Below are 27589 nucleotides of genomic sequence, written 5' to 3'. Positions count from 1 at the left end.
GAGAGCTCAATTCATGGAAGAAAATTCATCTAATGGTGTGAGCTTGATGCAAAACGGTATTTTTTTTTTGAATTTTTCTTAAGTTCGGCACTTTTGAATATGCATCTTTCACGTGTTAAGTTCTCAGGGTCGCACTATATTGCACCGCGAGATTAGGGCATCATACAGGATTTTTTTTTCCGCATAATCATCACCTGTCCATCGCTGGGAGATACGTTTTTTTTTTTTTTTTTGGTAATGAAGCGTTTTTTCTTCATTAATAATCTGCTAATGTGATTCAGTGACCGTAAATGATAAGACAGCATCGATAAGATCAGATGTCATGTTCCCTCCAACATGGTTATACTTCCTATTCTTCTATTTCTATGCCTCCGCCGCTGCCTCCACCACTTCTCCTACCGACACCGTAACCCCAAATGAATTAATCACCGATGGCCAAATTGTTATCTCCACTGGAAACAATTTTGCGTTGGGCTTCTTCAGCCCTGGGAATTCTAGTTCCAAGTACCTCGGGATTTGGTTCAATAAAATTCCTGAAACCACCGTAATTTGGGTCGCAAACAGAGACAACCCCATCAACGATTCCTCTGGAGTCCTCTCCTTCGACCTGGATGGGAATCTCGTCGTCTCTTCCGTTAGCGATCAGAGACGCCCTCTCTGGTCCACCAATGTCTCCATAAGTTCCAACTCCACCTTTCTGAAGCTACTTAACTCAGGAAACCTGGTTCTTTACGGTGGCGGCGGCGGCACCGGCAACACGAATGGGATCCTGTGGCAAAGCTTCGACCATCCGACACACATGTACGTTTCTGATATGAAAGTAGGATTGGACCGGAGAACTGGTTTGAACCGGGCCCTGATATCGTGGAGGTCCAAAGACGATCCTGGCCGCGGGATCTACTCGTTCAGGTTCGATCCACGGGGGCGGTCAACCGAGGCGTTCTTGTACAAAGGATCCGACCCGGTCTGGAGAAGCGGTCCCTGGAACGGTCAAAGGTTTAGCGGAATCCCAGGGATGACCCAGACCTACCTCTACAGCTACAATTTCGTCAACAACAACGACGAGCTCTACATGATCTACGAAGTCTACAACCCCTCCGTCTTCTCACCATTCGTGCTGGATGACTCCGGTGCCATCCAGCGTATGACGTGGGTAGAGAAGGACCATCGATGGACCACGTTCTATTCTGCGCCAAGCGATGAGTGCGATTACTACGGACACTGTGGGGCCTACGGGAGTTGTAGCATACAGGAGGACTTGGTGGAATGCGCGTGTTCGCCGAGTTTCCAACCTAAGTCTCCAATGGACTGGTATTTGAGGGAATGGTCGGAGGGATGCGTGAGGAAGGGAAGCCTTGGGTGTGACAAGGGTGAAGGGTTCTTGAAGTTGGTAGGCGTGAAGCTTCCAGACACCTCCATGTCCCTAGTCGACAAGAGTCTGAGTCTCCAGGAATGCGAGCAAGAATGCTTGAAGAACTGCTCTTGCAATGCGTACGCCCCTGCAGATATTACCGGCGGAGGCAGTGGCTGCGTTGCTTGGTTTGATAGTTTGATGGACATTCGATATTTCAATGACGGTGGCGACAATTTATACCTACGTGTGGATGCAGCGGAGCTAGGTCCGACATTTCCGTCGTTTCTATTCTTAAATCTTTTTGGTAAAAGTTTTCATGCACGGTGGTGTATGTGCACGACCTGCATTAACTGCAGTCAGGTTTTCGTACGGAGATGAGTATGAGTTCATGACATTAATGTTTTATGTGTAGCTGCACAAGCAAGAAAAGATAAAGGATTTCTTCACAACAAGCAGAGAGTGGCGATTCTTATGGTGTCTCTTGTCATGGGTGTGCTTCTCTTTTCTATATGTGGGTACCGTTTGCTGAAGAAGAGAAAAGGTAAAGAAAAAAAAGGGATTTTTTCCTAGATTTGGATCCTTTACGGCCTTGGGTGTGATGCGCTCAACTCATATGCCGCCACATGAATTTCATGTCAATCCAATGGTTGGTAGAGGTTTACCATACATATTTGATTTGAATGATAATTTTGAATTTTGAATTTTGAATTGAGATTGTCTATCAACCATTGGATCAGCATAAAATCTACATGGTGAACTATGAGTTGAGCGCAGCAAAGGATCCGAACCTAGTATAGCAACTTCTAATGTTAACTATGCTTGATCAGGAGCAATTAAGAAGCGGCAACATGGTTATAAAAACTTTACTGGAATAAATGAGCTTGAAGACAATGGGACGAATGCAGAGTTGCCATTCATTGAACTAGATGTTGTTGCAGCTGCACCGACAACTTCTCTCCCAATAACAAGCTTGGAGTAGGTGGTTTTGGTGTTGTCTACAAGGTGGCTTCTCTTTTCTTCCCATGCTGCATCAATTATCATTTATTTCACATTTCTAAGGGTTAGAATCTCAATTTCCAGGGTCGGCTGTTCAATGGGAAGGAGATAGCTGTTAAAAGACTATCCAGGAATTCAGGGCAAGGAATGGAAGAGTTCAAAAATGAAGTTCTATTGATTGCCAAACTTCAGCATAGAAATTTGGTTAGGCTATTAGCTGCTTGTCTCCAGGAAGAAGAAAAGATGTTAATCTATGAGTTCATGCCCAACAAAAGCTTGGACGCTTTCATTTTCGGTATGTTTCCTGGATATCACCTTAAATTTGTCTTCTTTTTTTTTTTTCTTTTTTTTTTTTTGGGTTGAAACTTTTTGTTATGCCAAAATTACACATCTGAATAAACATTGTTGACTAGCATATATTTGAAACCTGATGCAATACTTAGGACAGATGAAAGTAAGAAGGCATTGCTTGATTGGAGAAAAAGATTTGAAATCATTGTTGGAATTGCTCGAGGTGTTCTATATCTTCACCAAGACTCCAGGTTGAGAATCATTCATAGAGATTTGAAAGTCAGCAATGTGTTGTTAGATGAAGAGATGAACCCCAAAATTTCAGATTTCGGTATGGCGAGAATTTTTGGAGGAAACCAAGTTCAAGCAAATACAACCAAAGTGGTTGGGACATAGTAAGCTTTTCTTTCCTTCTTCTTCCTAATATAGAAAAATGACAAGCCCAATTCAATAATCGTGCGATAGTTTTCTCTTGTCTGAAACCATATCTTGATGTTACACCTATCCTAGAGCCCACATTTTAGAGGAGCCCTTCAAAAGGTGAGCAACGTCGTTGTGGTGTGATTGGATGAATGCGTAAACATGAGAAAGAAATCAAGCAAACAATCACACACAAACACGAAAAATTTAATGTGATTAGACACAAATGCCTACATTCACCCAACAGAATCTAAAAATTTTCTATTCACCAAAAGATAAGTTCTATAGCTCTCTCTCCTCCATCACTATCTGATCTCCATACTAGGATTTCCCAATGAGATAATAAATAGCCATCTTAAAACCCTATCTCCCACACAATTACAAGTTTACAAATGTATATGTAATAAATCAAAAGTCGATCAAATTAAATATACAAGCCTAATAATAACTATGGGCCACTGCAAAATACAAGACACAATAGGAACAATTCTCCACATTGGCTTGAAATCTTTAATGGAATCTTCTCTGAAATGGGACTAGAACTGAATTTTGGTTCAGACGATGATGCGGCCCATTAGTTAAAAGGATTTTTGGTTACCACTTAGATTCGGGGTTAGTTTGGCTTTGGCCCATTTGATTTGATCTAACCGGTTCTTTCCTGCTCCATCTTCAAGGGGTTTTATTTGAGATTAAATGATGGATTAACATTGTAGTCGATTTGTATTCAAATCTAGATGAGTCTTCCTTTTAGAAATCTAGACCCGAGTCTAGCCTAGCTCAAGTTAGAATATGGTTTGGGCTTTGGTTTAGCCCATTGGCTGATCAATAGTGTGGATTTTAGATTTTCCTTCTAAACCATGTTTGCATAATTCATTTGTTGGGGCCCTTTTTTAGGGAAGTGAGTGTTGATTAAGTCTGAAGTTATACAGTGTTTCAATATGGACCATCCTAAAATAAGATTCAGATTTATTCAAGGCTATTTGATGACTTGAATCCTTAATTTGGGCTACGTTTGATTCAGAACTGTAAGCTACCCTGAAGAAAAATAGTGTTGATGTCAATTCTACAAAATCCACTATTATCTTTGCTTAATCGACACGAAAACTAGCATGGCCCACACCCCAGCTTAAGGTGTTCCACACAGCTCATTGTTGCATGATGTGATGTTTGACTTCGGCTGTTTTACTGATGCAAGTTAATTGGAGAGATTGCTTCCACTTACAAGTTCCAAAGCGAAAGAGACCCGCTTCTTTCCATTTATGGATTATTCATAATGAATTGTCTGTAGTTTTCGTCCACATATACCTTTTACTTGGGTTCTGATGGTAGCTCCACTTATTGCAACACTCCCTACAAGTCTATGCATGTTCCTAGTCATCTGTCCCTGAATCAAAACTATTAGGCCCTTCTAGAAACCCTGAGAACTCCACCTTTGGATGAGCATATGTAACTTCTCAAATCTAGTGTTCATAGTGAAATTATATTTTTCTTTGGATCTAGATGTGCTTAACCCTAGTCAAGGTTCACATAATTCCATAAAAAATGTGAATCCATACATTCCCAATTAATCCTGTCAATCTTTCTTTCATCATTGGTTGTCATTTAACTTATTATTATCACATGCATTATATGAAGCAAACAAATTCTTGACTGAACACATATAAAATGAACTTGAAGTTATTATCCAATACAAATTTTTGTACATAATAAAATAGTGAGAAAAATATCTCCATCACTCAAAGACTCATCCATGATAGCAGCATTGGATCATTTATCTCTATTCTCCTTTTTGCCCTCCTTTTATCCATCTTACAATTTGGGAATTCCTTTTCATACGACCCTCCTCATCACAAAACAAGTTATATGTGAATTATTTTACTTGGAGTGCTGCTATTCTTGTCAATCTCCTCTTGTCTCTCATTTGACCTCTATGACCAACACCTGTAATTGAAGCCCAATCCTCTTTTGATGTCCCCTCACCACTATTTATCTGTCGTGTCTCATGAATCAGCAAAAGCTACAATAACTTCATCAATTTTTAGTAAAATTGTGTCTTGCAATTCAAACTATTGCCATCTATCGGGTGATCTTTGGTCTAGTTGCATCTTAAAAACCCAATGAATTAAATGAAAATGTGAACATCATAGAATTAATCACATCAAATTTGATCTAATCCTATCTCCTAATTAGTATTTTCTTTTCTTTTTTCTTTTTTCTTTCTTTATTAGGGGGCTACTCAATTAAAATGGAAATAGGATCTTAAAAGTAGATTTGCTCTACAATCATGGTCTTGATTCTAGCTAGGCAAGCTAAAACTTCTTTGGTTTTTGAATAAATCCAAAACTTAGGCTTTTTGCTGGGGTCACTATTACACTTTAAGGGTAACATCCACTCATTGACAAAATATTATGTTTCTTCCATGGGCCTAATTAACTTCTGCTTTATTGTTGCTTTGCCAATGTAGTGGTTATATGTCACCAGAGTATGCAATGCAAGGGCTTTTCTCAATAAAGTCGGACGTATTTAGCTTTGGGGTATTATTATTAGAGATCATTAGTGGCAAGAAGAACAGTGTATATTTTCATGAAGATCCTTCAACAAATTTAATAGAACATGTGAGTAAATAGATTTGTTTGTTTACATTATTTCTGCAAAAATATTTTAGTTCCCATTTCTTATGTTCAGATGATTTTATGGAACAATTTCAGGTATGGGAGTTGTGGAAAGAAGATCGAGCATTGGAGATAATTGATTCATCGATGGGTGACTCATACCCTGCTCATGAAGTTTCGAGGTGCATTCAAGTTGGGCTGTTGTGTGTGCAAGAAAGTGCATCAGATAGACCAACCATGTCAAATGTTATTTTCATGTTGGGGAGTGAAACAAAGATGCCTACACCTAACCAACCTACTCTTATTATGAAGAAAAATCTCAAGGACCAAGATTTATCTACCTCTATAAATGAAGTGACGATCAGTATGGTAGATCCTCGATAAAAAGAAAAGAACATGAAATTTAGAATTTTAACTTGTAAATATTCCATCCAATGAAATCTATTCACGTTTCTTGATTTACCTCACCGACATAAATAGTAGCACTTAGGCTTGGCTTATAATGCAAAGCAAATCTATTATTAACATTTCTTAGTCTTTAATCTTTAACATGAAATGTAAAGGTTTAATCTCAATCATAGAATCTCAATTGAAATCGACGATTGAGAGATATCGTAAAAAAAATTATTATTTGATATATGGAAAACTTCATAGTTGAAGATGATGTTGCATCTACTTTTGACCAATCCTTAACCAATCTTCTTGGACAACTCAATTTTTGTCCTTTCTAAGAGTCTGTCCTTGGAGACTAAAAGAATCTTATGGAAGGATGTTCTTAGCCTAGATTTAGAAGAACTCCACTTAGAAGTCTTAAAGCAACCCTTGATCTTTGAACTCTCTTCTTGTAATTTGTTGTCTTCCATACCAAGTCATTTTGGTAATTGGTCCATGTCATCACTTGACTGTTGGATTTGAGACTGTATTATGTAATCAACATAGGGACTTGTAAGGGAGGGTAGTTAAGTCATCTTACGATTTTTGTTAAATGCATAAATAGTAGTCAATTTTCATATCCTAGGCAATGAAAATTGAGTTTTGATAATACAAAGTGCATGAAGCATTCCCTTGAACCTTGAAAAGTTTCATTGAAACATAGAAGAGTTTCTCACCATCCTTGAAAAGTTAGTGTTTTCCATTTGTTACTTGCTTCCTAGAAGAGTTGCAACAACAATCTTGGAGTCTTGGTGCTACTATACATCCTAGAAGAAAGGTGTTTCAGTCTTATACTTTTCCCTTTACAAAAATCCAAAAAATACTTTATTGTTTCTTATTTCCAAAATTCGTCCTTATATATATCATATCTTAACAGATAGATTTTACCAACCTGCAAGCAGAATTAGAGAAAATTTTCTTCACAAAAGTTGTAGCCCTACGAGTCTTCTTGCTTTTGGCTTTCGAATCAACTCATTACAAGTTATATCCAAGAGTTATGTACATTTTTCCAAGCTTGTACGGTTCTGAAAAATCCTGAATCTGAGTTCAAGTTTATTGGAGCTTATTTCTATCACTCTCCCGATCCGACTCTAGAGTAAGTGAGCCAATCAGTTCGATTTCGACTCGATTTAGGAAACAAATTGTAGAAACCAAAATCGAACTGAGAATAGGAATACATTTTCAAAACCAAAATCGAATCAACCCAATTCGATTTCGATTTTGTATTCAACTTCTTAGTGGGTTTTAATTTGGTTTCAAATTCGATTTAGGTCCTATTTTAAACATTTTTGGCCAACTTTTTTACATCTTCACCAATAAAAACCCTGCTAGGATCATAATCCACTAAATTTTCAAAACCAAAACCAAAACCAAATCGACACGGTTTAATTTCGATTTTGTATATGACTTCTTAGTGGTTTTAATTTGGTTTCATATTCGATTTAGGTCTTCTTTTAAATGTTTCAGCCAACTTTTTTACATCTTCACCAATAAAAACCCTTATTTGTTAGGATTATAGTCCACCAAATTTTTCCTTAATCACTAAAGTGGAAACTAATTTATCATCTACATTTGATTAAAATAATAATAATAATAATAAAATAATAAAGAATATACATTTATACAATTCCTTAATCGGTTTGAAAATAGGTAATTCGATTTGGTATAACAGTTTTAGGCATGAAACTAAAACTGAACCAAACCAAGAAATGATACCAACTCAAGAAACCAAACAAAATCGATTTATTTCGATTTGGGTTCGATTTTAAATGGGGCGTTTTTGGTTTTCGATTTTTGAATCTAAATTGACACCTTTAGTCCAAAGGCCTAAGTGAGGCTTGCATCAGTTTGTGAGTGGAATGAAATAATCTTAAAAACTTATATTCGACGTAATATATGATATGATTAGGGGTGAAATAGGGTCGGGTTGGGCTGGGTTTTTTATAACCCTAGTCCAACCATTAGTCCTTTTAGTTCAACCCAAGCCCAACCCAGCCCTAGGTCGTCGGAATAAGATATCTTAGGTCAGGTCCAACCCTGTCAAGCTCAGCCCAGCCCAATCCGACCCTGATCGAGACGAGCTGGACCGGGTTGGCCCTAATAGACCCTGATTTTTGCCAAGGGCTAGGTTAGCCGCGACTAACCCTGATTTTTGCTAGGGCCTGATTGAATGGTTGCCCTGACTTATCCTGATTTTTCTCCATTTACATTGTCCAATGCATTAAAAGCATGAGACACAATCAAAGCATTAACCTTTTGATTAGGTTCGGCTATGGATAATGGATATCAGTCCTCAAGCGTGCGCCTAAGAAAGCAAACTGACCCTCGCACAATAATAAAGTACTTCTGAAATCACACTTGCTGCCTCCCTTCTTTCAAATCAACTCTAATCTCAAATTCACGATCTGATCATAAAATATCTGATGCAGTTGCTCTAGCCTTGCTAGACAAAGAAAACCCACCTTTGAAGCCTAAACCAAGAACCGACCCAATCTTGGTTCATTGGTCCAACCTCTTAGGTATTTGACTCTACTAACATTAAATATATCTTACATTTGATTTTAATTAGATCTTCTCAATTGTGTCAAAAAAAAAAAAAAAGGTTTTTTACAAATGCCCCCCTGAAAATGCGCATTGTTCAAATGCCTCTTTACAATTTTTCTAATTGCAAATGTCTTTTTACTTCCAAAACATTATAGCATTTTGATCTAATCCGTTAGAATGGGACATTAGAGGTTAGTTTTAGGAAATATAATGACTTAAATGCCCATCTGATTTAAACCCACTAAAGTTAAAAAATTAAGACGACCAAATTGCCCTCATCTTCCTCAAATCGTTTAGGGTTTAAAATTGAAAATCAAATCCTAAATCATTTGGAGAAGATGAACCCTAAAATCAAGATTTTATCCAAAGAGTCCAGAATAGATGAACATGAAAAAGAAAGAGGGAACATAAATGGCTGAACTTATGAAGCAAATTTGACAAAATGAAGAACAAATCCATGAAACGAATTGAATGGTTTTGATTGGAGTAGCTGTGAGCCAAGTACTGGCCGTACGGTTTTCCTTTCCCTTCATCATCGATCCTGCCCCTTTTCCCTGCTTTGGTTCTTCCACTGCTGTTGGAGTGTCTTCATCTTTAATTGTGACTTCCGCCTCCTCGAGTAACGGTTTGACTACTCTCTCTACCTGATCTTTCTTCATCGACCTCCTAATTGTGACATCAGAGATGATAAAATCAAAGACATTCTTTGGTACTTCAGAAAAGCATCGTAATCGAGATCTTCCAGGGATATTATTGCTTCGGGGTTATAGTGGGCCTTCATGTGGCAAAAGATCTTGGAAGAAATTGGAGATGAGTGTACCAAGTGGACTGTTGGAATATTGAGAATTCCCCTGTGGTTAGATTGTCTAGACGCTCAAGAACAAAGAAGGGAAGTTGATTTTCAAGCAGAATCAGGTCACACTTTATAATGTGAGACACCCATGTCACATTCAATATCGGATCCTCACGGCGTATGGGCTCATAATTAGTCGTAAGGATGAGTTCAAGTATGAAACAGCCATCAATTAGCATCATTTTCACAAATTCATTTTCAGATTTGACTTGGATGTGGATGGATGATTTCCGAGTAACATCTCCGAGCTTTATCTTCTAATTCTGTCATAGCCTTAACATAATCGCCCAAAGTTGCATGAGATTCCCGGCTGAGAAAATCATTTAGATACCGCAACTTTTGTGCTTCCATGGGTTGTAATTGTTTCTCAGAGCGGTGAAAACGGCCGATTGAAACCATGCGAGGTGTGTAAGCAGCTTCAGGTTTTACTTTGCGCACTGGCGTGTGAACTCGGAATATGCTGCAATTGGGAGGCAAGGTAGGCACCTCTTTAAGGTCTTTCTGGATGGATTCCATCAATAAACTAACTGCATCTCTATTTGCTTTCCAACTATTATTATATCCTTCATGATTAAGTCTTCTCCTACAGTATCATCACTAGCTGAAGTGATAAGCTCTAGATCTGCAGAGTGGTTGTGTCCACTGCCGGTGTAAGTAACATGAGCCATGTCAAATTTGCTTCATAATTTCAGTCAGTTATGTTCTCTTTTTCTTTAATGTTCATCTATTCTGGATTCTTTGGATAAAATCTTGATTTTAGGGTTCATTTCCCCCCAAATGGTTTAGGGTTTGATTTTCAGTTTCAAACCCTAAACGATTTGGGGAAGATGAGGGCAATTTGGTTATCTTATTTTTTAACTTTAGTGGGTTTTAATCAGAAGGGTATTTTAGTCATTACATTCCCTAAAACTAACGTCTAATGTCCCATTCTAATAGATTGGATTAAAACGCTACAATGTTTTGATAATAAGGGGGCATTTGCGATTAAAAAAATTATAAGAGAACATTTAGATAAATGAACATTTTTTGGGGGACATTTGTAAAAAACCCAAAAAATAAATTAGATCTTCTCAATCGGTGACTAGCCAAAAGGAAGATGTTATCACTATCAACAAATGAATGTACATGTGAGATTCAACCACCTGTCTATTTTTTTACCATTTACAAGGGGGAGGAGGGGTTCTTATGGAAACAAAATTAAAATGTGATTGGCTCTGACATGTATGTTCATCTGTTGGTACGTGCAGATGATCCATTCTCTTATCACTACTAGTATATAATGGCTGTAATACTTTGGCTCAGTTACATGGACGTGGTCTTCAGGCAAACCTTTACTTTGACTAACAGTACAATCTCTCTTGCAAAGCTCTATATTTTGCGGTGGAATTTCTTAAGGCTCTTCCTATAAAGAGATTTCAATCTCGCCATCTTCGCTTCCTCCACCAGGTCTCATAAAGATTAATGTCAATGGGGCAAGTCATGGGAACCCGGGACTAGCAAGTATAGATGGGGTCTGTCGTGACTCGAATGGCCGATTCGTTTACTGTTATTTTGTTGGTAGTGGTAACAACTTGGTTTGTAGGGCGGAATCCTTGGCTATTCGTCAAGCCTTGAATACAGCTCAAGTTCGAGGAATTCAGAAACTATTTATTGAAAGTGATAACCTTATGATTCTTAACATACTCCGTGGCTCAAGACTCCACTTTGCCATTGAGGCTATTTCATTTTCCTTTTGTTGTTTTTTTGTTTTTTTTTTGGGGGGTAATATGGAAAATATTTCATTCAGCTTTGAATATGTGCAATTTTAACATACTCTTCAGGAAGGAAATTTTCGTAGTTGACATGCTGCCTTTGTCCACTCCCCTGCGTTTCTCAAATTTCTTTTGTAAGTTTCCAATAAAATTCTGTTCTTATCAAACCAAAAAAAACAAAAAGTCTCTTCTCTTGTTATGACTCTTGATTCCTGTGCTGCCGCGTAGGACCACATTCCTGGCTGTAAGTAATTTAGTAGTTCTTTTCATCGGATCTCCCCCTTCTGAAACTTCAAAGTCAGGGTTCAAGCAATGACTTCTTAACAATTAATCAATTAATTCGGCAGAACGATTCACACTTATAGACACCACTAGTTGTCGTCTATGTCATTTTTCAAAACACCATTCCTCTAAATGCATCATCAACCATTTATGTATTTGGAAAATGAAATCCCATCTGCCTAATAGTTAGGGTTGTAAATAGATAATCGAAAATCCAAATTCGATATATCCGCATTCATATCCATTTAGGGATATCCGTATTCGTTTACAGATATCCGGAAGAAAAAAAATTCGAATACTCCAATAAAAATTCGTCCGAAAAAAATTCCAAATACTTAATAATAAAAGATTAAGTAAATAATGATCTTGAGGGTTTCTGAAGATTCAGTAGGTCAGAACAAACACCAACCAAAACATGAAAAGAAACAAATACAGAACAAGACGACATAGAGATTTAACGTCGTTCACACACCAGTATGGTGTGCTGCGTCCACGGGCAAAGCCGAAGTTGTTTCACTATGTAAATCGGAGAAAGTTACAATAAAGAACTCTCAAAAACACCCAAAACGGTGCTGCTGCTCTCTCCCTGAAACCCTAATACGAAAAACCCCAAATCTCGCTACTTTACAATAAAGCGGGTAAAGAACATAAATACTCCTCCATCGGATCAAGTCAGGTAAACTCTCCGCTACCATCACAGATCTCAGAAAAAGTCTCATCCGGGTCGCCACCAAAAATGTTGGAGCGGGTCAGGTCATTCTTCCAAACGGGTCCAAGAATTCGAGAAATGCATAATAATATCCGCTAGAGGGAAGAAGGTCCGGATTACAAGACTGAGATGTAAATGGATAATCAAAAATCTGAATTCGATCCGCATCCGAATCCGTTTAGAGGTATCCATATTTGACCAAGGAATCTCCGGATCCGATTACATTATCTGAGCCAAATTCGATCCGTTTATATGATGGCGGCAACAAATGTTTATTTACGTCACCCGTTCATGGTTGACACCAAAAACTACATACGAGGTAGATCCCACTCTATACAACATCATCTTCAATATCAGTAAAATAGCCTTTTGCTTCATTAATAATTGCTAATGTGATTCAGTTGTTATGAATTAGAAGAAAACATTGATCAATATCAGAAACCATGTTCACTACCACATGGTTATGCTTCCTCCTCTTCCATTTCTGCGCCTCCGCCGGCACCCTCCACCCCACACCCACCCCATCTTCCTTGTCTCCGCTGGAAGCAATTTTGCATTGGGGTTCTTCACCCCTGGCAAGTCTGGTTATAGGTATGTTAGTATTTGAGAGAATGGATTATCAGCACGTACCAACAGGTGAATGTACATGTGAGAGTCAATTACATTTTTAATTTGTTACCAAAAAAAAACATTACATTTTAATTTTGTTTGCATAAAAACCCTTCCTCCCCTTATAAATGACAAAAATAAAATAAGTGGTTGGCTCTCACATGTATACGTGCAGCGGAATCGACGTAGGTATTTGGAACCATTAAAATTCCTGAAACTATCGTGGTTTGAGTCGCCATCAAAGGAAATTCACTCAACGATTCCCCCGGAGTTCTCTCCCTTGCCTTGGATGGGAATCTCGTCGTCTCTTCCCATAACGATCAGAGACAACCCCTCTGGTCCTCCTATGTCTCCATAAGCTCCTTAACTTCTTGGCAACCAAACACAGCCTAAGGGTGTTAAAATCCCATCTGAATTTGATCGAGCTGATCGAACAAAATCAGATTAAATCAAAATCGAATCATATTGGGTGGTTTTTGGAGACCAAAAAAACAATCGAACCACATTTTTCATAGTTAATTCGATTCAATTTTAATCGATGTCGGTTTTGGGTTCCTTTCATTTGGTCTTCCTCTTTGAAACTTAAAAATAAGGATTGAATCAAGACTCACGAATTAGGCCATTACTTCCCCGCAAGTTGCCAAGTATTTTAGACTATAGTACGTAACTCAATTTGTGTTAATACATTGTCAAAATAGTCGACGACGACTTATGTATTCGTAAAAGGAAGCTTGACTCTATGGTCTATACACCATAATCTTCATACTCCTTAATTATATATTTTGTTTTCGATTCATTGACTGCTAATGCTAATGTGATTAAATTATTGTGAATGAGAAGAATACATCGATACTCATCAGATGCCATGTTCCTACCCACATTGACATGCTTATGCTTCCTCCTCCTCCTCTTCCACTTCTGTTCCTCCGGCGGCGGCACCGACAACCTAAACCAAACTAAATCCATCACTGACGGCCAAATCATTGTCTCCACTGAAAGCAATTTTGCATTGGGATTCTTTAGCCCTGGAAATTCTAGTTACAGGTACGTTGGGATTTGGTACAATAAAATTCCTATAACCACTGTGGTTTGGGTTGCCAATAGAGACAACCCAATCAACGATTCCTCCGGAGTTCTCTCCCTTGCTCTTGATGGGAATGTCATCGTCTCTTCCCATGGTGATCAGAGACATCCTCTCTGGTCTACCAATGTCTCCATAAGTTCCAACACCACCGTTCTGAAGCTCCATAACTCCGATAATCTGGTTCTATACAGCGGCGACACCGGGAATAAGATCCTGTGGGAAAGCTTCGACAATCCGACACACATATGCCTTCCTGGTATGAAACTAGGATTGGACCGGAGAACCGGTCTGAACCGGGTGCTGACATCCTGGAAATCCAAAGACGACCCTAGCCGTGGGTTTTACTCTTACGGGTTCCACCCAAGAGGGTCACCCCAGCTATTCTTGTATAAGGGGTCGAACCCGGTCTGGAGAGCCGGTTCTTGGAACGGTCAAAGGATGAGCGGGATACCAAAGATGACCGAAAGCTACATCTTCAGTTACGACTTCGTTAACAACACCGACGAGGTCTACCTCATCTACTACGTTTACAATTACTCCATTTTCTCCATACTCGTGCTGAATGACACCGGGGCCGTTCAGAGAACGACGTGGATCGAGAGGAACCGTCAATGGAACATATTCTATTCGAAGCCCGGCGGCGAAAGATGCGACTACTATGGACACTGCGGGGTCTACGGGAGTTGTCGCACAGATGACTCGGAGGAGTGCTCGTGTCTGCAGAGTTTCCAACCCAAGTCTCCAAGTAATTGGTATTTGAGGGAATGGTCAGAGGGTTGCGTGAGGGAAAGACCGCTTGGGTGCGGCAAGGCAGACGGGTTCTTGAGGTTGGTAAACGTGAAGCTTCCCGACACCTCTATGTCCCTAGTCGACAAGAATCTGAGTCTCAAGGAATGCGAGAGAGAATGCTTCAAGAACTGCTCTTGCACCGCTTACGCCGCCGCAGATATTACGGGTGAAGGCAGTGGTTGCGTTACTTGGTTTGGCAACTTGACGGACTTTCGATATTTCAGTGACGGCGGCCAGGATTTCTACCTTCGTGTGGATTCAGTGGAGCTAGGTGTTGCGTGTGAAAACCTCCGGTACTTGGTTCGCCCGTGGATGAACCTGCAAAAACCAAGCAATGAGCGCAAGAGGGCAGGTGTGGCTCCGGCCTAGGACTCTCTGATGCTCAAGTCGGGTCTTCAACGCGACAACAGAATCTGCGTAGTAAAAAGCAAGATGTCGAATAGAGCTCCATACCGGTATTTATAGAGTAAGGAGGAGATGAGGCGGCCGGGAGAGTCCTAGTATGGTAGGAGTCCTTCTTTCGGAAGGTTCTCTCGTAGAGCGGAGTGAAGAGTTATTTTGGGTCGGACTCTTATTAAGGTAAGAGTCCATGTAGAGTGTGATTCCGTGTTGCATTGGGATTGTGGCTCGGTCCTTATCCCGTGATTCTCGGGATGTGCTTGACGTGGCCGGAGATCCCGGTGGGGTGCTATGAGAGCCTCAATGGAGGAGGGCTCGGCCTACAAGGTCGGCCCGTGGGGTCGGCAATGGAGGTCGGTCTCGGCCATGAGATCGGCTAGGAGTCTATGGCTGACCGTATAATCTCGGCCTCGGCCACCGCCAGCTCGCTCAAACTAGGCTTTGTCGGGTGACTTATCGGATATGGGGTCGGCCCAATTTCTGCTCGGCCCAACTCGGTTCTCGGACGAGGTCGGGTCGGCCACGTGGCAGCCTCGATAGGTGGGGTGTTTTATACCTCATCACAGGCCCCCACTCATCGTGTGTCGGCTCGGCGTTGATGAGTGAAATTTCCTGGCGCTTGTCGGAAGATTCTTGCGTTGGGCGAGATTATTTATTGCTGCGGTTTGGCGTTGCACGATCGGCGGTTGGGTGTCCGTGCCGCCGCCAGTGGAGTCATTATGGCGGGCTCGGGAATTTGAAACGTCCTTTGATCCGGGCCGTTGGATCATGCTTGAGCTCCAGTCGGCCGTTGGATCGTGAAACCCAAGGATTATAAATAGGCGACTCCTAACTATTCATTCTTCACTTGCTCTAAGTTATTGACTTCTCGGCAAGTTTGGAACCGTCAACTCGGTAGATCTCGTCGTTTTCTGCTCGTGATCGACTCGGTGTGAAGCTTCGTTCGTGATCGACTCGGCCGCCGTTCGTTCCCGCTCAACTCTTCTTCAACCAGTAAGTCTTCTCCGCCGATATGTCGTTGGTAGTAGTCCTATGGGCGAAGCCGCTCGCCAGGGCGGCAGAGGGCGCGAGTCCGAGCCGAGAACTCCCGTCCGTTCTCCCACCATAAACTGTTGGGCTCGACCTCGAGCCGAGCCCGATGTAGTGGAGCCGTCGGGCCGAGGTGGCGAGCCCCGTACCTATGGAGTTTGACCACGCGGCCCAATCCACGACCGCAGAGACGGGCCGAGAACTGCGGGTCGTCCTCATCCGATGAGGAATCAAGCGAGGAGATTCGTCCGAGATGGGGGTTGGCTCGGTAAGCTCGTCCACCGACGCCCGAGCCCGAGGAAGGCGTGTCGGCACCGTTCGAGCACAATCACGGAGGCCGACCTCGACTATCCGAGGACGACCTACGCCATCCCGAGGACATTCAGCCTCAGAGTTCCTAATCCCGGGAGATGGCCCGCTTCATCAGGCCCGTGAGGTGGCTCTGCGAGACGCCCTTCAAGTATGCGTTTCGGCTCCCGTTCTCGGCTGGTGGACCAGATCTTGGACCACTTCCACCGTCTCTGGTCGGTGGTGCCGAACTCTTGGCTGGCGTGTGCGGCTTCTACGCCCGTTCGAGATGGGCCGAGGTGCGGCGTGGCGCTTTTCTCTCGGCTCTTCTTCTGAAGAAGTCTCCCGAGAAGGGGTGGTATTATTTCTGCCGCCCGATCGGGGAAGAGTGCGGCTCTAGGCGGTCACAAATTTACAGTCGGCACGCCGACCTTCAACAAGTATTGGAAGCCCCATTTTTCTTCGCTTCCATTCCCAACAGCCCTCTCGAACCGAGTGGAAGGAGATGAATCTGAACTATGTAAATAGAGTACTACCCCGGCCGAGAACGAGATGACCTCGCTCGACCTGATCCCCAGCGTCCGCCCGATGTTCTCCACTTGGGGCGAGGGTTTCTTGAGTTGGCATATGACCCTGGTAGGAACCCTTGCAGAGCTTATCTCGGTTGTCCGAGCCGACCCCTCTACTTAACTTAGTTTTCTTTTCCTTTTCGACTTGTTTCCTATGTTTTCGGTTTCTCTTGCGGTGGTCGGCCACATTCCTCCAATGGACACGGCTCGGTGAGGGCCGAGATTATCGCGGATAGGAAGAAGAAGAATGCGAGAAGAGACCCCGGGCGAGTCCTCCAAGGCCTCCAGGGAAAGGGGGTGATGCCAGGGCCATCGGACGCGGTGGTCGGTCTGGAGGCCGAGAAGAACACGGGTCAAGCCGGGTCTCCGAGGAAGGGAAAGGCCGAAAAGGCGAGAGGAACCCGCAAGAGACATCAAACGCCAAAAGCTCTCAGTAAACCCGACAAGTGGCGGCCTTCCGCCCGTGGCCTCTCCCACCAACATCTCCGATACGTCCCGGGAGGGCTTGCCAACAACGTCCTGTGAGGCCGACCTGGCGCCTCTTCCCGGGGACTCGGCCTTGACGTCGGCCGCTCACACCAAGGAATGGCTGGATGCGGGTCGGCTCCCGTGCCGACAAGGAGAAGCTCGAGGCGTGTCCGACCACCGAGCTCCTCTCCACCCTATTTCAAGACTTCAATATGGTAAGTTTCCTTGTCGGCTTTTGCCTATGATCCGATATGTGTAGTTTATCCCGATTTTTTGTTCTCATGCTTTTTTGTAGGGGTTCGCCAAAGTAGTGGAGACCATGCTCCGCTTCGAGCGGCTCCCGACCGAGAACTATTCCTTGGGCGTCCAGTGCAAGAAGGCTTATCAGACGCCCGAGATGCCGTTGAGGCATCGGGAGACCCAAGAGAAGCTCCACCGCTGAGGCCGAAGTGGAGAGCTCTCAGGTCGAGGTGGCCAGGCGAGAGAAAAGGTCCAGGCTGCGAGCTCGGCTCGCCGAGGTGAAGGAGAAGGCCAAGGAAGATCGCCCACGGCTCGGGCGCGGGTCAGCGACTATCTCCAATCGGAGGAGTACGCGATATCTCCATGAGATCGGGAAGCCTCCCTTCGCCGAAGGTTTTGAAGCAGCCGAGTGAGCTTTTGGCCGAGATCAAGGCAACGTACCACTGAACTCAATCTCTCCCACTTTGACGATGATGCGACTACTTTTGCGGGAGATAGGAGATGAGGAGGGAGTCGAGGTCACCCAAGCTCGGCCCCTTGAGGCACTGCTCCACAGACGTCTTCCCTCTAGGAGCTGTCCCCCAAGACCTGCTGCGAGCCCAATACCGTGGACGCCTCCGAGGGTGCCTCCAAGTCCCACGCCGAGGAGGCGGAGATGTAAAAATTTTTTTTTTTTTTTTTTTTTGGTGTGTGTGTGGGGCCGAGCTGCCCCTTTTGTATCTGTGCCGATCGGTCGCTTACAATGAATAAAACAACTTATTTTTGTCGGATCGTCTAAGTATTTGAACTCGGCGCCCTCAGTATTCTTTTCCTTGCGTATTCTGTTTTATTTGTGGCCAAGCTGCCGAGTCGTTTCACTAACCGAGCTTAGGAACTCGTCTCTTTTATCCATGCCCAACGTTGTCGGCGGTTTCGGCCGTGCACGCCCGAGGTCAATGCGATCTTCGCTTTGGTTGGTTAATTCGCCTTTCCCTTGATCCGATTGGAGAGGCTATCATATAAGCGGACGCATGGCTGAATATCCTTCTTGGCCGAGCCTAATGCCTTAGCGTGGTTTTGTACTTGTTAGGCTCGGCCAAATAGGGATGTCGGCCCTTGAGAGGTCGGTCATGTCTATTTGGACAGGTCTTACGACTCGGTTGCCGACCTATGAGGGTCGGTTTTTGATGTCGGCCTGGTCTAGGAGAACCGGTCTTATGACTTGGCTGCCGACCTATGAGGGTCGGTCTTTGATGTCGGCCTGGTCTATGAGGACCGGTCTTATGACTTGGCTGCCGACCTATGAGGGTCGGTCTGGTCTATGAGGAACGGTCTTATGACTTGGCTGCCGACCTATGAGGGTCGGTCTTTGATGTTGGCCTGGTCTATGAGGACCGGTCTTATGACTTCGACTTGGGAGCTTGTCAATACGTTGAGTGTTGGAGAAAAGACTTTATTGAATCAAATGTCGGGCTGAAACCGAATACAAGCATGCTCAATTATTGAAAAAACTTTTCAAATTTTCCGAGTTCCAAGGTCTCGGTACCTTCTTGCCCAGTCTCAGCGATATGTGCCGGGCGAATTTGCTTAGAGACTATGCGGGCCTTCCCAATTTGGTGCTAATTTTCCTTGTTGCCTCGGGCTGGGATGCGCTGAGTTTTCGAGAACAAGGTCCCCTTGCGAAAATGCCGCTCTTTGACTCTTGAATCATAGTAGCTTGCCGTCTTCCGTTGGTACGCCGCGTTTGGAGTAGGGCATTTTCTCGGACTTCATCGAGGAAGTCCGATTGGCTCGGCCCATCTTCATAGGTCTTCTCATCGAAGTTGAGCACTCGGTATGATGAAGCCATAACTTCAACCTGCGAGGGCTTCGGTCCCATAAGCGGGCGAAATGGACTCTCCCCGTTGGAGTTCTTACATCGTCCGATATGCCCATAGGACGCTTGGGAGTTCTTCCACCCATCTCCCCTTGGCCTCATCCAACCTCCTCTTAATGCCGGCAAGTAATGTTCGGTTGGACACTTCTACTTGTCCATTTGCTTGTGGATGAGCTACCGAGATGGGTGGGAAGTCAATGTGGAAGTGCTCGCAATTCTCGAAAGGCCGGGTTGTTGAATTACGCGCCATTATCGGTGATGAGAACTTTGGTGCCCGAACCGGTAGATGACCTTATCTCGGAAAATTTTTCCATGTTCTTCTCGATGATGGTGGCAAGGGGCTCGGCCTCGACCCACTTGGTGAAGTAATCAATCGCCACTACTACGTATTTTTCGTTTCCCGATGGGGTGAAATCTCAGAATGTCCATTCCCCACATAGCGAATGGGATTGGGCTCGGCATTGAGGTTAATTTTGTTGCTGGTCGGCTTGGGATTGGCGCGACAGTTGGCACTTCTCACACGTCTTCACGTATTTCATGGCCTCTTCTTGCATTCTTGGCCAATAGAATCCTTGCCAAGTATCTTGTATGCAAGACCTCGGCCGCCCATGTGACTCCCGCATATTCCCTCATGCACCTCGGCTAATGTATACTCGGCCCCCTTCGGTCCCGAGACATCGGAGAAGAGGGGCCGAGATTGCCCTTTGTAGAGTACTCGTCGATCATCGAGTACTTGGAAGATCGAATCTTGACCTTCCTTGCTCGTCTCGGTTCCCCCGAAGCAGTCATTTTCCAAGTAGTTGACAATGGGGTCCAACCAGGTCGGCCCATCTTCTTCAATGTGCTTTATGCTTTCTTCTTGTAAGGATGGCTTCTCCAATATTTCTATGTATACTTGACCTCCGAGATATTGGAGGTCGGCCTCACCAACCTAGATAAGGAGTCCGCGCGGCATTCTCTTTTCTCGGTATTCGAGTCATCTCAAAGTGTTCGAGCTCGGAGATCGGATCTCGGGCTCGACCCAGGTATGCTATCATCCTTTCGTCTTTTGCCTCGTAGTCTCCGTTGACCTGGTTGACCACGAGTTGGGAGTCTCCTCGCACCTTCAACCGCTTTATGCCCATAGCTTTGCTTGACTCAAGTCCAAAGAAGGGCTTCATACTCGGCCTCATTGTTTGAGGCGGGAAACTTGAACCTTAGGGCATATTGGACCGAGAAAGCCTTCGGGGCTTACAAGTATTAGGCCGGCCCCGCTTCCTCCGGAACTGCTTGAGCGTCAAACATTCATGGTCCAAATCGGGTCGGCCGTGGCCCGACCTCCTCGATGTCTTTCTTCTCCAACCTCATGTTCGGGCCCCATGCATTCGCGATGAAGTCGGCCAGGGCTTGTCCTTTATCGCCCGTCCTCGGTGATAGCTTATATCGTATTCACTTAGCTCAACTGCCCCAGAAATCAGCCGTCCCAAACGTCGGGTTTGTGTAATATCTTTTTGAGTGGCTGGTCGGTCGGTACCACGATCGGATGAGCTTGGAAGTACGGCCTTAGTTTCCTTGCGCCGTGATTAGGGCGAATGCTACTTTCTCGAACCCGAGTACCTTGTCTCGGCATCAACAAGAACGTGGCTGATATAGTATATCGGCCTTTGAGTTCGACTCTCTTCCACGATCAACACCTTGGCCACCGCTACGGGAGTGGCGGCTAAGTAGACTTGAAGTTCCTCTTTTGGTTCAGTCGATTGAGAGAGGCGGAGTTCTCCAAATATTTCTTCACTCTTCAAAAGCTTCTTGGCATTCGGATGACCGGATAAAATCTTTTGGGTTCGGATATTCTTTAGGGCCTTAAAGAGCGGTAGGCACTTGTCGCCCGATCTCGACATGAATCGCGCCAACGCCGCCACACGTCCGTTTAGCCTTTGTACTTCTCGGATCGTCCTTGGAGGACTCATCTCTTGGATGGCTCACGATTTTGCCGGATTGGCTTGATGCCTCGGCGAGAGACCATGAAGCCGAGGAACTTTCCGAGGTTACGCCGAATGCACACTTGGCGGGATTCACTTCATCCGGTTCTTCCTCAATACGCCGAAGGCTTCTTCCAGTCGGCCAAGTAGTGCTCGGCCTTCAAACTTTCACCAACATATGCGTCCCGTGACTTCCATGTTCTTTCCGATCTGCTTCGCGGAATATATAGTTCACGAGGCGGGTATGTCGCTCCGGCGTTCTTCAATCCGAACGGCATGACCTTGTAGCGAAATTCTCTTAGTCGATTCGAAAGGCCGTGTACAACTCGTCCTCTCTCATGCATCATGATTTGGTTGTAGCCGAGTACGCATCCATGAAACTCGGCATCTCGTGACTGCCGTGGCGTCGATCGGGAGGTCGATCCGAGGTAGTGGGTACTCATCTTTTGGGCGAGGCCTTGTTGAGGTCGGTGTAGTCTACACACATTCTCCACTTCCCGTTCGGTTTAGGGACCATGACGACGTTAGCCAACCAGGTCGGGAATTTCTCTTCTCGGATGAATCCCGATCGTCGAAGCTTCTCCACCTCTTCTTTGATTGCGGTTGCGATCAAGTGCGTAGTTCCTTCTCTTCGCGGATTGGTTTTCGACCGGATCCACATGGAGTCGGTGCTCGCTATATGTCCGGTATGCCCGACATGTCGGGCCGCCGACCAGGCGAAGACATCGGCGTCGCTTTTAAGAAAACTCCGAGCCGCCTCCTTTGATCTTCATTTAGTAGTGATCCAGCTGGACCACCTTGGCTGGGTCATCTTGTTGAGATGAAGTGGGGTCGGTCTTCCACGGTCGCCCTCTTCTCTCGATAAGCTCATCCCGCTGATCTTCGGGAGATGTTCGACGCACATGGCCATTCCTCGAACATTACCCTTGTTTTGCTTGGAAAGTAGCATAGCACTCTCGTGCCTTCTTTTGGTCGCCTCGGACCTTGCCGACACCGTTTTCGGTGGGAACTTCATCTTCAAGTGAGTCGGGAGATGATGGCTTGGAGGGCGGTCAATGACGGACGGCTCGAGTATGGCATTGAAAGCCACTACCGGCCGTACCACCATGAATTTGACTTGGATCATCGCTTGGCATGGAGCTTGCCCAATTGTGACTAGTAGATCGATCGAGCCCTTGATAGTCGCGGCGCTCCGAGAACCCGTGAAGCGAGGTTCCTTCGACTTAAGCGCTCGTCGCCGAAGCCAAATTGTCGATGCGCTTCCAATGACATAAGGTCCACGGATGCGCGGTATCGACCAATACACGTGTGAGTGCATTAGTAATTTCTACCGCACCACTAAAGCATCGTCATGAGGTAAACTTATACCTTCGAGGTCGGCTTAGTGAAGGAGATCGTCACCGCCGGCTTGAGTTTCTTGGCGGGCATCTCGGCTACTCCGGCCAAGCGGCGTTGCCTTAGCCTTTCGAGTACTCTCTTGCCCGGGCCCCGAGGATAGTGTATATGGGGGCTCCTTGTCATTGCTCGGCCGGATCCGTCCTCCTTCTTCTCGGCTCGGACCTTGTCATCATCTCTTTCAACTACTTTGTTTTTCGACCCTAGGCTCGGCTCTTCTTTGATCTCGGTCATCGGGCCGCCGACCTCCACGATCTTCTCGGCCTCCTTTGACATATCGCTTCAAGTGGCCGCTTTTATCGGCTCTTCGATTTCTCTTTTGGTGATAACAATCTTGATGTCATGGCCGATGTCCTTGTGGAATTGGCAATATTTGTTGGGATTCCGAGATGACCCCGCTTGCATCGGTCGGGGTCGGCGGATGTACCCCCATCTTGTATTTGCATCGAGATCTCCTTGCGAGATGCATTCAATGGCGTGTAGTCGGGCTCCGTGCTCGATCCGACTGTCGGCTCGGCGATCCGTCCTTGGCCTTTTGTCTTCTCTTGATGCGTCTGTTGTCGGCCTTTTCTTGTCGTGCGACCTTCGTTGCCCTTCCAGGCCTGGAGGACCTCGGCCATATTTGCGAACTTCGTTGCACCTCTCCAAGAGCTCGGCCAGGTTTCTTGTTGGCTTCCGGGCCAAGTCCTTGATAAGGTCCACGTCGGCCAATCCGTTGCTCATAGCCGTATGGGCGTGGCCTCATCCAAATCCTTGATATCTAAGGATTCCTTGTTGAAGCGGAGACGAATGCTCGGATCGACTCGTCGGGCCTTTGTTTCACGCCGAGGAGGTTGACCGTGGTCTTCTTATGTTTCATACTACTCGGAAGCACGTGACAAAGGCTCGATGAGTTGAGCGAAGCTTCTTATGGAATCGGCGGCAACCGGGGAAAACCATGAGGTCGCCGCGCCTTTGAGGGATGCGGGGAAGGCTCGGCAAGAAAGCGATCTCGTTCCCCGTACATGGTCATCATCGCATTAAAGTAGTTGATGTGATCGCCGGGTCGGTCGTCCCCGTCATACCGGTCGAACGGGGAGGTTTGAAACCGTGTGGTAGCGGCGCGGTCATGATCTTGGGAGGATAAGGGTGACACCGACCAAAGAAGCGGCGTCAGGGGTCGCTTGTTTCTTCAACCCCTCCACCGCTCGGCCAAGTCTCGTAGTCGCTTCTCAGCTCGGTTTCGGTGCTCGGCCAACCGCTCCTTGGCCGGGGCCGATAGGGTCGGTCATCCCGTTGTAGTTGGCCATTCAGTCGCTCGGTCTTCCCCACCCTTCCTTGTTCTTTTTCTTTTTGGAAGTTGGACCTCGGGGCTCCCCTGTTGCTCTTCTCGGGGAGGTGAGCTCGACCCCGGGGAGTATGGCGCGATCCTTCTCCTTGTCTCGGCGCGCGCCTTTCAACCGGGTCTTTTCTTTGTTCTCGGAATCTCCTCGGCGGTTCGTCCTCTCCGATCCGTCCGGAAAATACCGACCTCCTCGCTTCTCGAGCCGGCCGGTTCAATTTCACTGCCATTAGCGGGCTTTGGCGATGTTCTTGTTCACCCGCCGAGCGCCTCTCTTGGGCGCGGAGGTGGAGTCTTCTAACGAGGCGGGTGCGAGGACGCGCCCGACTCGGCTCGGCCCTACGCCGGCCGCCATTTCTTTGCGAGTTTCTTTCGGGTGAACCGGAGAGTGGAGGGGGCGCGACGGTGGTAGCCCATCGCCCGCCTCGGGCCATTTGGTTCATGAAGGCGCGACATCTCGTTGGTGTGGAGCATCTGCGTTGCAAATCCATAACATCGATTATTTACCGGGGCTTACGGGTCCAAACTCTCCGGCAGGGTGGTGGTGCGGTAGGACATTCCCGTCAAACTTGGCTCGGCTGTGCGAGCTAGCCGCGAGCCGTGGTTAGTGCACCTCCCCATTCCCGCTCTCCGGAGGGGAATGGTGCTCGTGATGGGCTGCGCACCACCGCCCTAGGGGGTCTTACTGTTTATCCCCTGCCGAGAGGCTTCGGGCGGTGATCGTCTCGTCGGCTGCGGGTTGCGGCTCCTCCGTGCGGAAGTAGAGCCATCTTGCCCGATCTCGTATGCACCATTACTATTGTTAAGGGAATTGGCGAGAAGCGCGATCTTTGGCGATGTCGTTCCCACGACGGCGCCAAATCATTGCGTGTGAAAACCTCCGGTACTTGGTTCGCCGTGGATGAACTGCAAAAACCAAGCAATGAGCGCAAGAGGGCGGTGTGGCTCCGGCCTGAGACTCTCCGATGCTCAAGTCGGGTCTTCAACGCGACGCGGCAGTAATGCGTAGTAAAAGCAAGATGTCGAATAGAGCTCCATGCCTGGTATTTATAGAGTAAGGAGGAGATGAGACGGTGGGAGAGTCCTAGTATGGTAGGAGTCCTTCTTTCGGAAGGTTCTCTCGCGTGAGAGCGGAGTGAAGAGTTATTTTCGGGTCGGACTCTTATTAAGGTAAGAGTCCATGTAGAGTGTGATTACGTGTTCTGTGGGATTGTGGCTCGGTCCTTATCCGTGATTCTCGGGATGTCGACGTGGCCGGAGATCCCCGGTGGGGTGCTATGAGAGCCTCAATGGAGGAGGGCTCGGCCTACGAGGTCGGCCCGTGGGGTCGGCAATGGAGGTCGGCCCGGGAGGAGGTCGGTCTCGGCCATGAGGTCGGCTAGGAGTCTATGGCTGACCCATATAATCTCAGCCTCAGCCACCGGCCAGCTCGCTCAAACTAGGCTTTGTCAGGTGACTTATCGGATATGGGGTCGGCCCAATTTCTGCTCGGCCCAACTCGGTTCTCGGGCGAGGTCGGGTCGGCCACGTGGCGACCTCGATAGGTGGGGTGTTTTATGCCTCATCACTAGGTCTGTATACATCAATTCTATGTCTAAGTTATTTCTTTTTGGAGGGGAGGGGTGGTTTGGTCATTTCATAGGGGCGGCGCTGTGAAATGATCCAAACACCCTTGTTTTTGCTCTGCTGGATCTTTTAGTTCTTACCACGGCTGAAGGAGAGTCAAATACAGTTTTGGGCCAATTTGGCTCTTCTCCAGCCACGGCGAGAGCTGGAGGTTCCAGCCCAACAAAACAAGGGGAATTTTGATCATTTTATAGGTGGGACCCACCGGAGGAGAGCCAGATCCGTTTTTGGCCATAGAATGAGTTGAGTTTATAATGATGGTTTTATATATATGTGTAGCTAAACAAGCAAGAAAAGATAAAGGATTTCTTCACAGCAAGCGGGGAGTGCCGATTCTTACGGTGTCTCTTGTTGTGTGTGTACTCTCTCTGCTTCCCTTTGCTGTATATGTGTACCGTTCGCAGAAGAAGAAGAGAAAAGGTAAAGAAAAAAGAACTTCTTCTGTTCTGTTATGGTTTTAGTAATTTACTCAAACTTCTTCTAGTAATGTTAACTATGCCCGATCAGGGGTAATTGAGCAGCGACAACGAGCGTGTAGCGGGTTCTTATTTGATTTCACATCTATTTCAAGAAGATTTAAATACTTTCTGAAATGAATGAGCTTGAAGACAATGGGACGAATCCCAAATTACCATTCATTGAACTAGATGTTGTTGCAGCTGCCACGAACAATTTCTCTCCCAATAACAAGCTTGGAGAAGGTGGTTTTGGTGTTGTCTACAAGGTGGCTTCTCTCCCCATGCATCATCATCAATTTTACAATTCCAAAATTAATTTGTAACAATAGAATTGGTTACTGATTGAACGGGTCATTGGTTTGATCTAAATTTCTTTCCAGGGTCGGCTGTTTAATGGGGAGGAGATAGCTGTTAAAAGACTATCGAGGAACTCAGGGCAAGGGACGGAAGAGTTTAAAAATGAATTTCTACTCATAGCCAAACTTCAGCATAGAAATTTGGTTAGGCTTCTAGCTTGTTGTGTCCATGAAGAAGAAAACATGTTAATCTACGAGTACATGCCCAACAAAAGTTTGGACTCTTTCATTTTCAGTATGCTTCGATCACCTGAAAATTGTCTTGTCTTTCTTCTTAGGGTTTTTAAAAATGCCCCCCTGAAAATACTCATTTGTCTAAATGCCCTCTTACAACTTTTCTAATTGCAAATTCCCCCCTTCTTTCAAAACTTTATAGCACTTTGGTCCCTGGCATTAATTTGGAACGTTAGATGTTAATTTCAGGGTATCTAATGATCAAAATGCCCTTTTGATAAAAACCCACCAAAATTTAAAAATCAAATGACCAAAGTGTCCTCATCTTCTCCAAATGGTTTAGGGTTTGAAACTTAAAGTCAAACCCTAAACGATTTGGGGACGATGAATCCTACAATCAAACCTCCAAAACTGAAAATCAAATCCTTCAAAAGAGCCTGGCACAGCAGCAAAGGTTCTAAGGTAAAAGTTTTAAGCAACTCGAGGGGAACAGTGAAAGAGGTTCAGGTGTTAGGAAATGTCGCGTCCCTTGGAAGGTTTTTCACTTGAAACCCCAAATTTGTCTATTAGACTGAAACATTTTTGTTGCACTTCCCTGTTTATGGACCCAGAATCCACTCCATGAACAATCGATTTCAAAACATGTACATTTGATAAAGAGCTTCGAATTGCTCTTCTGTCTGAGCCGGACCGATTGAATCAGGTTACAATGGTTGCTTCAAGAATC

General features: G+C 45.3%; 1 pseudogene; it reads left to right on the top strand.

Moving 5' to 3' along the window:
• Positions 1–318: 318 nt before the first annotated feature.
• LOC122638607 overlaps positions 319–27589 on the top strand; it is a 30744-nt pseudogene continuing 3473 nt past the window's right edge.

Source organism: Telopea speciosissima, chromosome 9, assembly GCF_018873765.1.
Source record: "Telopea speciosissima isolate NSW1024214 ecotype Mountain lineage chromosome 9, Tspe_v1, whole genome shotgun sequence".
Lineage (NCBI taxonomy): Eukaryota > Viridiplantae > Streptophyta > Magnoliopsida > Proteales > Proteaceae > Telopea > Telopea speciosissima.
This window is presented reverse-complemented; position numbering and strand designations above follow the sequence as displayed.